We start from the raw sequence: 14,124 nt of genomic DNA, 5'->3' as shown, positions 1-14,124 counted from the left end.
GTATTTCAATGACCTGAGATAGAACATAAATATGATGTGTTAGCATAGATGTTGAGAAATGGATTGTGCATCTGCAGAGAAATCACTGAAGTTGAAGCTAGAGAATATACCATAAGTACCTGAGATGTATCCAGCAGACATTTGGGAGGCAGGGTGTTACCCTGTGGTGCTCAACAACCAAATGCAGGCAGAGCATTTGTCTCTTCACAGACTGGGCAAAAGATCAGCAGGGCTAAAGCACATAAACAGGGGACAGCTATATTTTTCTCCCAAGGGTGAGATCTGTACCCGCCACGTTGGTAAGCTTAGTCTGCTGCTTGAGGTAAACATAGTTTGCTTAGGTCTTCTTTTATGTGGGATTTATATACACCGGGACAGACCTCTCTTACGGTTTGTTACAGCTGTTCAATATTGTGCTGTTCATTAAAAAGATGTATTGAGTCCTGGTTTTCACCACAGGTGAGAAACCACTAAGAGAAGATGCAGATTCACACCAAGAAAAGTGAGCTAAGTCAAAAACCTTCGAGTCCGAAGCCTTTATCTACAATCCTGAGGCAGAGAGGGAATCTTTTCTGTGCCTCAAAAGAGATGAAGGTACAAGAGATGGTGCAGGTGTAAGTCTGCATAGCAGTGGTGGAATGCTTGAGATGCAGGGAAGTCTCACACAGAGTGCCTGTTTCACACCTACTCCCGTTTAAGTTAAACCCTGGGCCTTTGTGGGAACTGGTCTTCACGGTTTTACCTGTACCAATTTTCCCACAGGAATTTCAATGGGAATAATAGGAGATGTGAGTGTGACAGATGATTCCTGCATTACAGTTACACACTTTTTGTTCATTTCAAAACTGTGTGCCTGTGAAATTCCAGATGGCGGCGGCCAGGAGGGCCCCAGCAGAGCTTTGTGAGAGGAACAGGATTTGCTTTGTAGGTGTACATTTTGGGCAATGGCTGCTTCCAAGCTGATGTGTTAAAATGAAAAATTAGAAGTGAATAAGAAAGCTGTATGTCTCTTGAAATCCTACACCTGTTTGGCCTTGCTACCAAAAGAACAAAAGATGAAAGGATATGATAAAAGAAAAATGTGCCCAAAGTATCTTGGTTTGTTGGCAGGATACAGTACTGCAGACAGAAGGCTTTTAAATGATCTCAAACCCTTTGATGGTAATAAGGTTGTATACATTTGTGTCGGATAGAGCCAGGCTTTGGACATTTTGCTCTCTGGACTTTCTTCCTTATCCCGCATCCTTAACAGTACAGGAATTTGGACAATTGGAAAGCAAAAAAAGAGAAAGATTTTAATTTCTTCTTATAAAGGCTGTTTCCGTATCCCTTGAGAAGCGTCTCTTGTGTGTTCCAGAAATGGTCCTTCAGAACAGACCAACGATTTTAGTAAGTTTTAAGTTTATACGTGATTTCCTTGTCCTCAGCAGTGCATTAGCACAGAGACTTCTGTTATGCTGGTTTAAAAGTGTGCAGGCAAACGCTGGGTTGGGAACCACAAGGACCAGAAAGTCTTCCTGCTCCTGTGTGGAAGCCTGAGATGGTTGTCATTGATCTTCCTGTGGTTTTAAAGTCATAGTACTCATCAGCTCTTGTGTGTGTTTTGTGGGCAGAAGGAACAGAAATCACTTTTGATCTTTCTGAGCACTCTTTTTTTCCTTCCCTTGCCTTAAGGCAGCACTTACCAGATCGTAGATGTGTGTGGGTTTACAAAAGGTTGCTCATTTGCTGCAAAATAGCAAGTTGGCCACAAAAGAGCAGTATGTTCTGTAGTGTCAAGAGATTTAGTGTGTCCCAATTCCTCTTGATTTTTCCATCCACACCACCTGTAACTTGGATACTGTACCTTGTGTACTTCCAGATGCGCTTCACTGTCTGTCTGCCTTTTGATTACTAAGGTCATAGGCATCTCCTTTATATTTAGGCTGATTGGGGATTGGGATTGTTGAGGATAATATTTTTGGGAGTTGTTTTAAGTGGTGGAATAAAATAATGTGGGCATAGTAGCTATTGCTGTCATTAGAAGCCAGTGAGAGCAATTACATTTCGTAATCATGGCATTTGGGGCAGAGAGGAAAGTAGTCATAATGAAGTATTTTCCATGGGAACAGAAAGTTGAAAGAAACAAGTAATCACTTCCCCTTTGCCACTCCCTGAGGAAATTTTCATATGCTTTACACTTAGTAATCTCTGTCTCTCAAATACCAAATGACAACTAGTTTTGGAAAAAGCCACCCCCAACCCCTGGCCAAAGGGAGGAGGTACATGACATGGCAAACGTTGGTCTTGTCTTTGGTTGAGTTTGTTTGGGATTTTGTTTACAGCATTATTATTTGACATTGTGAGTAAGAGACAGTATTGTTTAACACATGCCCTTCACTCCTGCTGAAAATGCAAGCCCATGTTTGGACAGGAACCATCAGTTTGTGTGGAATCCATCGGCAGATCGTGGTCCAGGCCTGGGCTCTGAGGGGTTCTGAAAGTTACATCAGATATATTAGAAGGAAAATGGAATGTGTTGCCAAAAAACAGAAACTTGTTTTCATAGAGAAGGTGGATAATTGGAGGACGACTGCTGCTCCTTTTTGCACTGTGACTGCTTTATCTCAGGCTTATTCTAAGTATCCTGGTGACATGCAGAGATGATTCGAGGGGGCGAGTGGATCTACCATGCAGGAACAGCTCTGTCGTTAACAGGATGACCGTGGGACGTGTGTGACTGGGATGCTGTCCTGATAGTTCTGTGTGCAGCATTCCATTAGTTGAAATGTGGGAGTTTTGTTTTAGTAAAATAAATATTTTGACTGTAGCCGGCCAAACTAATATTCCTTTTGGTTTGACTGAATTCAGTGGGCTGGCAACAGAAACTCACGTGGTTGTTGTTCAGTGTTCCATTTTTAAGACACTTCACTTACTTTAGCAACCCCTAAACCCCTCTGCACCCTTTTGTCTGCTGGCTCTGTGGTCTGTGGAAGGTAAAGAGCGCACACAGCTGCTAGAAATGGCTTAAAATGACAAGGACATTTGGCAAGTCTTCACAGGGCAGGAACTCGAGTACCTTTCTAAACAGAACCTCACTGTTTGTTTCCTACCAAAGTGGGTTTCCTTGCTTAGCATTGTTGGATAATTAGGAAAGAAACAACTTTGGAAACAAAAGATGTTTTAATTTGAGCCAACCAGGGAAGAGCTCAGCGAGTCCAAGTGTCTGTTGCTCAGGAGCGTTGCTGTACACACTTTCCAGCCTTTTGTAACTGTCATCAACAGCAATTCCTCAAGATTTGACAAAGATTTAGAAATTGCTTTTCTCCTGCTCTTTTCCTTTCATAAGGAAAAGCCTCTGAGCAGTGTCTCCAGGTAGGCAGCATGCAACTTTCTGGTATGCACCCCTGTCATGTGATTGGATGGGATGTTTGACTTTTACTGTAATTTTTTCTCCTCTTCAACCCAAAGTAAATACCTGTTCAATAGGGAGGTGCCCTCTCATGTACTTAAAACACTTGTTTTCCCAGAGGGCCCCTTCAGTGTTGCAAAACTCGAGGGCTGAGGCAAAACTGCTTGGCTTTGGTACCTTCACAGGAATGCAGATGCCTACCAAAGAAAACAGCAGGTTTGATGCCATTTCTGGTGAGTGAAGCTGAGGGATAAATTGGTAATGAATAAATGATAATTCCAGCTGGATGCAGTGTTCTTGGAGACAAAGAGAGATTTGTTAGAAGGCAGATGTGAAAAGGTGTCCTGCAACAATTTCCCCTATTTGACAGTGAAAATAGAAATATCTATATAAAAAATAAACATATGCCCTATAAAAATGCTGCCAGCTTGAAACAGGATCTGAAATGCCTTGAAATGCCGGTGCTGGTGATGGGATTGTTCCTTCCCAGGTGCAGGACTCTGCACTTGCCCTTATTTGAACCTCAGGAGATTCCTCTTTGCCCAGCTCTCAGCCTGTCCAGATCAGGCTGAGTGGCAGCACAGTCTCAAGTGAATCATCTAGTCCTCCAAGTTTGGTGCCATCCTGAAGATGGGCTTTGTTTTTGAAACGAATGAAAGGAAATGGTGTGATACAGTTCAGTGACTTTATAATACCCTTAAACTTTGCATAGTGTTTTGTACTTGTGGTGATGTTTGTGTAACATGACCGTTTTGTTATTCTCTTGCTGGTTATCAAAGCACAAACTGCTTCAAGTCTGAGTTTAAATGACTAAGAAAACAGTGCAGGAGAAGAATCAAAACGACACAATAGAGAATAGCTTCTGTATGTCGAGTTGCAGTAATAACTGTATCCCTCTGTTCTTTGTATCTTGGGTCATGACACAAGTATCATTTTCTTTTGATCCCAGGTGGGCAAAAGTGGGACAATGCATTGCAGTAATGTTCCAAGGGTGAGTGTGTGCTGGCTGGCTCTGCCTGTGTCCCACGCTGGCTGGGCAGAAGCCAACGTCTGGGCTGGAACCTGTGCTTGCTGATGCAGTTTTTTTGTTGCTTCAGAGTACTTGTAAAATCATTAAAGTACAAATGTGATCCTTTTGAATGGCTGGGAAATATATAGTTGCATTTGCACAGCAGAAAGATTTCTGTAGAGTCTCACATGCCCTCTCCTTTGCCCCTCAGAAGTTTCCAGGACCTCACGTGGGCCTGAGGGTCCTGCTTGTTAGCATTTTGCTCACAGCAACCCCCTCAGTTGGTTTCCTTTCACAGTATTTGTTCACTTTTCGTTTTTGTGACACATGCTTTGTTTTCTTCAGCCTCCTTTGTTTTTCTCTTTGAGTCAGGGACTTGACAAGCGTAGCAAACCAAACAGCTTCCTGGCGACTTAGCTGCTGCTGTTTGAGTTGGAAAACCACTTCTTTAAACAGATGCATAGATGGACATCAGCATTTGCTTGGATGTCTCAGGGGAGGTAAAAACAGTGGTAGAAGATGACTTCATACCTTTTCTTCCTTTCTTTCCAGCCCATTCTGTTATCCTCAAATTGTAATTATCTAAAAACTCTGTAAAAATGTGTTCTGGGATTGCCAGGTGAATGTTCATCACCCAGGAATAGCTCTTACAGCCTTGGACCAATGTGCTAAATCAGGATGTACTTTTTATATCAGTTTGATAGTTGCAGTGAATGCAGTTTAAGGTCTCCAGATTGTAGGATGCACCATGGCTGGGCAGTGCAAAGGTCTATGATACAGATTCGCAGTGCTGATCTTTTTCTCAGCTTTTGATCAGTTCCTTGCCATGAGTGTGCATCTTAAAGGAGACTTACCAACTTGTATTGAGAGTTTTGAACATGCCTTTTTGTTCCTTTCAGTCTCTGAGACAGGTGCTGGAAGTTTCCAGCTTACAAGCAGATGTGCAGAGGAGAGGGACAGTTCTCTCATCCTAGGAAAGCACTGTCAGCATAGCTTGTATTGTGTGGGTTTTACCTTCTGTCAGGGTTTCGTGTGCAGCCATTTACTGATTTGGAGGAACAGCAACACTGGAACAGAAAAGTGTGCTTTCTGAATTAGGTTCAAATTCAGCTTCGAATGCTTTCATAAGCAACGAACAGGTATTTCTGTACATGCAAGAGCCACTCTCATCCCTTTTTCAACTAAAAAGTCACTAAAATATTGCCAGTCCTTGAAATAGAAAGTGAATGTTGTCTAGGGGCATGGTTGTCTGGTGGTGATGCATGTATACATTTGTAATGATGTTTAGAGGAAAAGTTTGCAGCTGCCGTGTGGTAAGATACAGCTGTTAGGAAAGGAGGAACACACAGACTCACTCCCCATGCTTTGAGCTGATTCATTCCAGAGACAGAGAAGGAGTCAAAGCCTGATGGGGTTTGGGAGCTTGAGAGCAGCAGCTGCTACCTAAAAATACATGTTATCACTGCAGGACTTCCAGAAAGCTTTTCTTGCCTGAGAACGCCAATAATATACAAATGCTTGAGGATGTGGCTGAGAGTGTCTGACCTGATTATCTAGTGTGGAGGAACAACATTTTCTAAAGGCTGTTTGTTTAAGGAAAAAAGACATCAAAAGCAAGCAATTATAAGTGTGTGCCTAAATGATCTGGGAGCTGAAACTCACTTGGCTTCAGTTGGATATTGAAACAGACTGAGAAAAGAGCCACTGTGAGGAAATAGCTTGTAGACTGAATTACCTTTTCAGCTAGCACATTTCCACTCCTCCTTGGCTCCAGGAGTTCAGATTTCATTGAACCTGATTGTCCCCTCAGGCTCCTCCCTTGTGTTTACATTTTCATTTACTTTTTCTGGCTGATACAAGTCTAATGCTTCTTTAGCAAGACCATTTTTCCTCAGGAGCAGGAGCAGCAACTGCGTGGCAAACAGCAGGAGCAGAGACATTTCTTGCATTTCTAAGCTGGGACATTTGCCTTAACTCTGGATTTCCTCTGTGCAGGGTTTTGCTTAAAGAATATTAGTTGATTTAGATGAGCCAATGATTGACTATTGCAGAAAGTTCCTGATCGTGCCTAGCAAAGAGGTAAGAAGCTTTGTTGTGATTCCAGAGCTGGAAATGCAAACCACGTTTATTTCTGTGTGGATTTCATAGGAATTATATGGGGAGAGTTTGCAAGGAATGAGGGCCTCTGTTAGAGAAGGGAAAAGACAAGCACACGTGAAAGCCTTTAACTTGGAAGGAATGCAGCTCTGGACTTGTCCGGGTTCGCCCAAAGCTAGAAATATTTATTTGCGAGGTTGAAAAAAAATAATCCACATTGCCTGTAATGTTTCCTGCTGCAACACGAACGAGGGTACAGCGTGCAAAGGTTTGTGTATTAGCAGCTGCCTTCTTTTTGTTCAGGTGGAGTGGGTCAGAATGGCTCTTTCTGTGTTAGGGGTGTAGGTGTTTGCTGAGCTGGCATGTGTTTGTGTGTGGTGAATGGACAGGGAGTAGCTGTGGGGACAAGTCAAAAAGCAGAGAGACTGAAACCTCTTTTTAACTAACAAGCCTGCCTTTGGGTATTTGAATTTCAGGGAGGGAAGTGCCAGGAAACATGGGCTTGGAAGGAAGCTGCTGAATTTGGTACGTGTCAGTATTTCAGCTCCTAATTTTTGTATGAGTTGCTCCTTGTGTATTAGATATGGGAGTGAAAGTACATGCATACCTTTTGCTCTGAGGGTTGCATTTATAAGGGAATCGGTGATTCTGGGGCAAATGTGTGAGTGTGTAATTCCAATTCAGTGTGGGAATTCTGTCAGCCTTCAGCCTGGGCAGTCAGGGAGTTGCAACGGCTCCTGGAAGAGAAGTCAGGCTGAAGGGCCCCTTCAGTTTGGCTAACTTAATTCCAGCATTACCTAGGTCACCCCCGTTAGGAACTTCCCCTGGTTTTTGACAGCTGTGTTATTCTCACACTTCAGTGTTGCTTTGTCGGAAAAAGCCAGATGAGGAGTGAGTTGTGCATTGAGATTAGGTATTGGACACTTGAGGCCTCAGCGAAAATGTGCAGTCCAAAAGTCTTAGTCCAGAGATCTTCCAAAGTTGTGATTTAGAAAAGGATGGAATATGAGATGAAGGTATTATGTAATATGAGAAGAACTCCAAAACTTTGAAGGTTTGTAGTACTTGAATAGTTCACTTGTCCTGGTTTCAGGAACAAATAAACAATATAGATATAGGGATTTTGTAATATACATACATATACACACACACAGACACACACACACACACAGAGTTTTATATATATAGTTTATATAAAGAGTTTATATATAAAATAGTGTACATGCCTTTATTTTGTGTGTGTGTGTATATACTTACAAAAATAAGAATCTAAATCTTGTCTTTCTTTTGGCTGTTTGCTTGTTCTCTACTATTACACTGAGCCTTTGCAGATAGCTTTGTGGTGGTTGTTTCCATTTAAAATAAGTCACAGCTACACGTTCTCTGGGTTGCTCTGGTTCAGAAACAAATCTCATGCGGCCCAATACAATGTTTGGGTAAAACCACTAACGTGTCTGTGTGCTCTGTAAATGCTGGGTCTGTCAATAGAGTGTGGCACTGCATATTTAATTCCCCCCTGCAGAAATGATGTATTTCAAAGTCAAATTATGATTTTTGCCTCATACAGTATTTCATATTCTTTTTAAACCAAGTTAGAAGGGAAAAAAATTCTAGGTAGAATTGGTTTAATTTTTTTGCCTCAACTACGTGGAGTTTTTTCCACTGGACTTGCAGTGGCAAATCTTGCACAAGTCCTGAGGTAAAACTGAATTATCCCTAATGCTGTTCAGCATCACACACTGTACATTTTTTTAATCACTACTGTATAATTACATGTAACTGGTTGTCATAGTTAAACTTAAAAAGCAAAAGTCCAAGAATGCTTTGTGCAAATCTGAGAGTAGTTTGAATTTGTTATGTGCTATCTCTGTTGTGTTTTTGTGACCAGGAGCTGAAGTTTAAATGTTCAGACTTCTCAGGAGCAGACGAATTTTTGTTTATCTGTGAGTCCTATTTTTTTTTCTCATCTGTTTTTGATGGAGAATGACAACTCTTTGTCAGCTGTTTGAAGTTCCTAAAAAGGCAGCTGCCTACTAGAGCAAAAGGATTTAGTTCAAGTGAATTGTTTTATCCCACAATCGCAGGTGGTTCCTTATGAAGTGTTAATGGTATTGTGTTTGTCTGTAAGTTCACAGCCAAAAGCTGGCAGGTCCCAGACACTGCTGGTTCGTGCCTCGCTTGTAGACAGGTAACATAGACTCATCAAGTCACAAATATCACGGGTAGTGTCTGTTCGGCTCACCATCCCGCTGGGACCAGCGCGACTTCTCTAGGCAGCCGCTGCTTTAACCCTTGGCCTTGCTGCAGCTCGTCTTTCAGATACAGATACTTAGGTAGGACATCTAGGTTCCCACGCTTTGCTGGTTAATGTTTTCCTTGTGATGCTCAAATGCCTTTTTTTATGTAGCCTGGTGCTCACTGTAAATGGTTCATGCAGGACTGGGAACCCTGGTAAATTGTTTGCTCGTTTAGTGGAATTCTTGGTTCTCTTCTCATTTATATGCATTTCCTTCCAATTTAGATCATCTACATTTATCAGATAATAATGCAGGGTGTATAAAACATTTGAAGCTGTAGTCCCTTTTGTTGTGAGGTTCTTTGTGGTAAGTGCTTTACCTATGCTTGTTGCCTGAGTCTTGAACACAGTTAGGCAGACGCTGACTCAGATAGTACTCATATCCACAGCTGCCCAGGCTCTTTAATCTGCTGGCATGCCACATACTGCCAATCCTGAGGTAACAGGGTGGCACTGAATGCCACACAATCTAGTTGCAGTTCCATAGCACCCAAGTACTTCACTGAAATGCTGGAGTGCAGAGGCCATCTCTTCTACCGTGGTGTCTGGTTCTGACAGCACAGGCAGTAATTGGGAAGCCCAGACAGCTCACAGCTATCGCTTGCTTATACAGAGCGGTTCTAGTCATCATAGGAAGAGCTCCAGTTTCAGAGGATTTCTTTTCAACAGGGTCTGTACTATAGCAAAAACAGGGTTACTACTGGGGAAGCTTCAGATCGGATGTCCTGAGTCTCTCAATAAAAATGAGGTGTTTCCATATACCAGCTCATGAACGTACACGGACTCATGTGTAAGATTTCCCTTCCCAGCCATGAACCATTCAGTCTTGTTAAGTTTGCTGCCTCTGTTCTAACCAAATTTTGTGTTGGGCCATCCTGAGCCAAACACTCTGAGAAGTCCTAGAAAGACTCTTGTTGTCCCCAGTGATATCTCTCTATCCATCAGACTGCTGATGAGTGCAGATGCTATTCTTCAGTGTATGACAGGTCTATACTTGAAGAATTTTTTAAAAGCTCTAACTGCAAAAAAAAGACATTTCCATTCATCTACGTGACATGTTAGGGGGAGACAGTGAGGATGAGAGAGCCCTGGCACAGGCTTCCCAGGGAGGGTGTGGAGCCTCCTTGAGGTCTTCAAGACCCCCCTGGATGCGTTCCTGTGTGACCTGATCTAGGTGGGAGCTGCTTTGGCAGGGGAGTTGGACTGGATGATCTCTAACCCTACCATTCTGTGATAAGGAGAAACTCCTCTTGGAATTTTTTTTCTCCCTTTCATCTGATTTACTTGTCTAAAATACTCCTACACCCTTCCTTGGCACTTACCAGTTAAAGCTAACTATTCAGAGAAACATGGAGCTTTTGCAGTCTCTTCTTAGTGTTCACTACAAACTGGAGCTCAGATTAGAAATGGGATTTGAGTAGTAATTAATTAAATGTCTTAGCCAGCAGAAGGGTCATTTGATAACTTAAAGACAGACATTTAACTTCTTTGTGTATCACAAAAAGATGCTTTTAATTTTACTTGAAAGACATCTCAGAATCCTGAAGCAGTTTAAGTCCAGGCTTTGTACTGACACATAAATGCAGCATGACAAGGAGCAGTCTCTAACTAATGTACTATTCAGAAGTGGAAAAAACAAAACCAAACCCCAACAAACTCCAGAATACTGTAAAGCTGTTGTGTCCAATCCAAAGTCTGATGGAAAGAAGCACCTGACTGCTCTAATTTGCATGCTGAAGAGGTAAACGTCAAACAAAGGTCAGAAGCAACCCAAACCCCATCCTCTGCTGAAAGCTTCTTTCTTATTTATATCCAAAGGTGCTAGTTCTCAACACCATTAGAAATATATGGAGAAATTATTTTTGAACATTTGTGTACAAATGTTATTTTAAAAAAGACCCCCAAACTTTCTAAAAGAGCTTGATTTCAAATGGAAACATAATCAGGGGAAACATAGAGGGGACCTGAACAATTCTTGAGGTTTAGAATCCACTAATGTGACTGTAGATTTGTTGTTCCTATTTAGTTTTCTTTTTTGGTTTGCTTTTCTTTTTTCCCCCAAATGAAATGTTATAATTTGAGGTAGAGGTGCTACTGGTAAGCTGAACTTGTGCCTCTTCATCGGAGCAAAAGCTGTACGGCTCACAGCTGGGAGACACCTAAATGGTGTGTGGAGCATGCAGATTACATTGGGAAATACTGTGTTAGTGGAAGAAGTACGGGGCAGGGTTATCTCTGAACCTTACAGAGTGTACACATGCAAGACCCTTGGGTCAACAGTCCACTGTCAGTCTATCTTGTGTGTTCTCCTGTTGCCATGATTGTTTTTCATTGCTTCCCTGGCTGGACTTGAGAATTCGACGCTCTTGGTACTTCACGTTTCTGTACGGCAAAGCGAATCTGCATGCCCAGTGTCTCATCTGGTGTGAGGCATTTCTGACTATCACGTTTGGAGGATTTACAGCAGCATGCCTGGTTTTGGGTAGCAGAAAGTCGGACAGGAAGACTTCTGAGTGGTTCAGGTGTACTAGTCCAGTATTTATTTAACTGCATTTCAGTTGAGACCTGTCACCTCTTCAAGTCTATTTCGTGTCAGGGTAGTCTGTTCACAACAAAGCAGTTTTGTGGTGTTTGCTTTCCTAGCTTTTAAACTCAGAACTGAGCACACAGAAGAGAAAAACCACAATCAGCTAATAATTGCTCTCAGTGTTGATTTGGTTAAAAGTTTTTATCATTTATTGCGGTAACTGCATTAAATAATTCCACATGGAGCACAGAGTGTGCTTCCATGATGTTAGCAGCAGTGAGTGCGTATGAGAAGTCACAGCATGGAAGAGGTTGGGAAACTGTCAGCTGGCTGTATTTTGCTTAGATACAGGGTTTTTTCATAAATAGTATTTTAAAATATCAGGACACAGACTTTCAGCCTCATGTATAGCAGCTCTTTTCACCATGGGATTTACACATCGTAAACTTCGGCAGACCTCTGACAGTTTGCCTGCAGAGAAGTTTAACAGCAAGGAGAGCTGCTTTCTTTTTTTACCTAGCCTCGTGGCTTGTTCTGAAAAGGAGTATTTTGGACTTTTGCATATGCTGTTTTTAAAGTCAACATCAAGCCAGTAACAGTATCTAGCCCATAAAAAGTAAAAAGTTGTTCTTTAATTATTAGCTAGAAAATCTATTAAACCTATCATATAACCTCCAGTGTGTAAGTATGTTAACTAATGGAAACTTGGCAGTGTCCCCCACAGTGAAGGCCTTTTCCACCCAGACCGCTTTCCTGGCCATTACAAACCCATGAATTCACTGCCATCATGGGCACCATTTCTCAACAATGCGTTTTCTCAAGAGGTATTGCCTAGGAAAGCTTCCTAGTTCTGAAGCTTCATCATCACAATGTCATGTTAAGTATATTTTGAAAACTTGAGGTAGAGTTAATGTTGATATCACAGAATTACAAAATTATTTTGGTTGGAAAAGGCCCTTGGATCATTGAGTCCACATAGTAACCCAGCATTGCCATGACCACCACTAACCCATGTCCCTAAGCTCCATCACACGTCTTTGAAGTCCCTCTAGGAGTGGGAGCTCTGTCACCTTTATGGGCAGCCTGTGCCAGGGGTTGACAACACTTTTGGTGAATAGGTTTTTCCTCATCTCTAGTCTAAGCCCCTGGTGCAACTTGAGGCTGTTTTCTCTTGTTCTGTTGCTTGCAAGCTGGGAGCAGAGACTGACACCCCCTTCTCCCCTGTCATCCCCCAGACACAGCCTCTTGCAGACAGCAAGAAGGTCTGACGGTGCCCTTGATCCCCTTGTCCAGATGATTGGTAAAGTTATTGAACAGAACAGCCCCAGCACTGAGCCCTGGGGAACACCACTGGTGAATGGCTGCAAACTGGATTTAACTCCACTCCTCACCACTCTCTCCCTTGCTCTTTTGATTCTGGAACTGCTACAGATGTAGACTAAGCTGCTGTTGACCTTCAACAAAAATCTATGTGTTCCTAAATTGTAATTGTCTAGTGTTCTTATTATCAAACAATTCTCAAACTATGAGTAGGAGAATTTATTCAGAAACCTTTGCTTAATATAAATGGTTTGGTAAATTAGCACTAAATCCTCTTAAAGTAGAACCACTCACTTTACTTTCTTGGCTTGAAAGACTGTAGAAATATTTACTCTCTAAGTTTTTCATAAGAAACAGAATTAATGGTGTTTAATTCTCATGACTCTGTGAGGGTCCAGTAGCCATGCTCCACCTCAGATTGGTCTAACCTGCATGATGGGTGTGGGAGTCGGACAAACAAGTCCAGTAAAGGATCATAAGAATATGCCTCCCACTGCTTTGTTCCTTCTTCTTGGTCTGTAATGTCAAAGAAAGCTCATAAAAGCCCTGACATACAGAGGGAGGAAAAAGCTGTTTTGATAAAATAAGCTAGATTCAAGTAAACCCTTGAGCTTTTAAAGTGTTCCAGAGGGAAACGGCTGTATTCAGGGTTCCGTGGTTTTATCCACTGCCAGTGTTACTAGTACTGAAATAACATGGAAGAGATTAGTCTGGTAGTAGTATTTTTAACTCAAATGGATTTTTTTTACTTCCTGATCATGTGTAAAAACCCGTTTGAGTTTGTGCTTGTTTTTCTGGAAAGCAAAAAGTGATTTTTTTCAATAATTACCTATTTTTATTTTTTTAAATTTGTTATTGTTCAGCATGTATTTTATGTGGTACCTGTTAGCAGTAAAGCATAGTGTCTAAAATATTACACCTGTGATAAAACATTCAGGAGACAATTCTGAGATTGTAGTCGCTAGCTTGTGTTTCTCTTGATCCGCTGTATGGTTTGGACTCATTTTTTGTGGATTATTGGAAAGAAATAATTAAGATTGGCTGATGGGATTGTGCAGCATGAAAGAAAATCAATGTATCAGATTAAAAACAGAGGATGTGCGCCTTGATAGCAAGAACCAGCAGGGTTCATGGATGCCAGTAACAGTTCTGGGATCAGAAAGCAATACAATCACTTCAGCAAAGCCCTCGAGTTCATCAGCCCGGTGAGAAGGTAAAACTTGACTCACCTGGTGCATAGCTGATGTCAGTGAAGTGTGCTTGTTTGTGCTCATGCAACTGGAAGCAGGAATTTGTTCTCAACATGCAGCCTTTGTAAACTTAGTAGATCCATTCTCATGCAAAAGTGTTGTATTTTGTAAAAATGTTCTAAATAGAAAGGGACTTCCTGGTCCATATTTATTGTGAATGCTTATTCATAAACTTCAGGTGAGTGAGTACCCCAGAAATCAGAAATACAGTTAAATCCCTCCCATCATTAATGA

The 14,124-nt window shown here is 41.8% G+C and overlaps 1 protein-coding gene across 7 annotated transcripts in view; it reads left to right on the top strand.

Annotated features, from left to right (window-relative positions):
* The window catches only part of TNS3 (tensin 3), a 196,302-nt gene that overhangs the window by 129,637 nt on the left and 52,541 nt on the right, over positions 1-14,124 (top strand). The gene's annotated exons all lie outside the window — the stretch shown is intronic.

Source organism: Colius striatus, chromosome 5 (assembly GCF_028858725.1).
Source record: "Colius striatus isolate bColStr4 chromosome 5, bColStr4.1.hap1, whole genome shotgun sequence".
Classification (NCBI taxonomy): Eukaryota; Metazoa; Chordata; class Aves; order Coliiformes; family Coliidae; genus Colius; species Colius striatus.
This window is presented reverse-complemented; position numbering and strand designations above follow the sequence as displayed.